The 2,589-nt window shown below is 35.6% G+C and overlaps 1 pseudogene; it reads right to left on the reverse strand.

Moving 5' to 3' along the window:
- Nucleotides 1-1,420: 1,420 nt before the first annotated feature.
- On the reverse strand, nt 1,421-1,912 carry LOC102869320 (annotated as a pseudogene).
- Nucleotides 1,913-2,589: the final 677 nt, after the last annotated feature.

Consider the following 2,589-nt stretch of genomic DNA (forward strand, 5'->3'; position numbering starts at 1 on the left):
TTAAATTCTATGATAGTGATCAAGTTCATGATAAATGAAAAAAAAAACCAAAAAACTAAAATGACCAAGGATTTTTTTTTTCTTTTGGATACACAATTAATGCCTAAGGAAATAGTAGTCAGTAAGCCAAATGTTGTATTACATTGAACTTAAATATTCCTTTAAAATGTTAAAAACAAAGATACTATTTTGATGACTAAGGTATGCCTGATCTAAACCATGAACTAATCAGGCCCCTCATGTGCATGCAAAAGCTGAATAATGACTAAGAAAGACTGAAATAGAATTAATGAATTTGAGTGATTTCCATGGACTGTCAGAAGAACAAATTTATCTTGAAGAAGTGTAGATTAGAAGATAGCGTAAAGAGACTATCTCACTTGTATCCTGGAAAAGAATTTATTCATGACAAACCACAAAATCAGCAAAGAAGACAAAGATCCTCAAATAGGAGTATTGATAGTATGGCTGCAGCAATGGGCTCAAATATGGCAATGATTATGTGTATGGATCAGGAACAGGCACTATTTCATTCTTGTCACAATTAGAAACAATTCAATGGCATTTGATAACAACAACACAAAATTAAAAAGTCCTGATGGTGTAATATTCAAACTTCACTCCTAATGAGAGGCTGTCAGTTAAACTCACTAGTGCTCTCCAGGAGCAAAGACCTGGCAAGTGTACTTCTGTAAAGATGACAGCCCAAGAATCCTTTTTTTTTTTCTTTAGTGTATTTTTTTTTTAATTGAAAAGCTAAAAAACTGTCTAGGTTACATTTCTCCCTGAAAGCACACACAAATCGGGTTGTCACTAAGTCTCTACCCAAAATACTAAGAAGACTGATATCACAAGTGCTAGGATTAAATTAAAGGAGACCTGCGACATATAGACTAACCCTTACTGGTAATATTCCTTCATTTGTCAGAGCTAGAGGACAATCCCAATAAAGCCAACTAGGATAGTGATCTCAAGTAGCCCTTTTACAGCTTCTAACTCATGAATAAAGATAACACCTTGCTAATTCTCTTTCGTTGTTTTATTTACAATGCCAGCAAACTTTCGTTGTTTTATTACAATGCCAGCTTCTCAAAGATTGCTAAACTAAACTAGGCAGAAATTGCTTTACAAAAAAAAAAAAAGGTGACATCCAAAATGCCACTTTCTATGGAGAACTCACAGTATGGTTTTATTTTCAAAGCAAAGAGGGTACAAGTTTGATCACACTAGAACAAACTCAACTATAGGTTTTGAAATCTGTACTCAAACTACACATGCAATAAGGACAATATTCTGCTAACACAATTGATTTGCAGCTGCATTTGTCTATTGTTTGTCTAATATTAACAATTATAAACAGAGCAGTGCAACTAGTATTTGCAATAATCCTTACAGTAGTATTAGTGTCAGGCACAACATTTCACTTCTCTTCACACCACTGGTTCTCTTTGTGTACCTGGGCTTCTTCCTCTTCGGTGAAGAAATTTTTAATATTGAAAGTCTTGCGAATCTCCTCAGGAGTTTCCCCCTTGATCATATTGGCAACAGTCTTGCATGTAATATCAACCATACCTTTGATGTCTAAGTAGTTTGCAGCCAGAATAAGTTAAAAAAGTGTTCCCTGGTCAACTTTCAGGAATTCTTGGTCCCAAATGGGGATGTCGTCTGTTCTCTTTTCTTTGTTCTCATCATCCTCAGGAGGAGGTGGGTCTTCTTTGTGGTGAGTGCACCACTGAATGACCTTTTTTAAATATTGCTGCATTAACATTTGGAAGAGGAACTGGGTCATCGTCTCCTTCATCATCCATTCCAAATCTTCCAACATGGTCTTGATAGTCACAGATTGTTTGGCAATTTCCACATCAACTTCAAATATCTCTCCGTCAGAACTCTGCAACTTAATTGAAGGCATGGTGTTACCTCAAGAAGACTGCAGACCAGGGGCTAGTGAGAGCTGGGCAGCCGAGAGGAGAGGAGAGGAGAGGAGGGGAAGCAGAGAACAAGACCCCCAAGAATCCTTTTGATATAGTTCTACCAGTCACATGGAATCACTTTGACTTGCAAAGTACATTTGATGGCACAGGACTCATGTTCTAGTGGGAGTTATCACATACATTCTGATAATAAGTTATAATTTATGTGAATTTATTGTATAACCAAAATAGCCTTGAAAGCAGATTTAACTCCAACAACTTCATCTCAAAATAAACAAATAAGACTGCAACATAAGCTCACACAATTTATTAAACAGTAACAATGCTTTTTAATTCACTATTAGTGTCTCTGTTAAATAACATTACCTCTTTGGTGCTCATTATATTCTTTGATGATTAAAAAACATTTGGATAATATCTGTAACACAATCAAGCTCACTGAGCTATGTTACCACTGAGTCCTGGGGACGAAATGAGAAGGAATTTTCCAACTGTCAAATTAACTAGAGTAAGTTAAATGAAATTAAAGATAATACTTCCCCAGAGACATAGTAAACTACATTCCATTGTCATTTTCTGTTTCTTATTTTATCTCTGAAAAGAGATGCCTGACAGCTGTTTACTAACAAGCATTGAAAGGTATTTTTGACTTAGG

Source organism: Elephantulus edwardii, unplaced genomic scaffold (genome assembly GCF_000299155.1).
Source record: "Elephantulus edwardii isolate Elephantulus edwardi_28Jun2011 unplaced genomic scaffold, EleEdw1.0 scaffold00380, whole genome shotgun sequence".
NCBI lineage: Eukaryota > Metazoa > Chordata > Mammalia > Macroscelidea > Macroscelididae > Elephantulus > Elephantulus edwardii.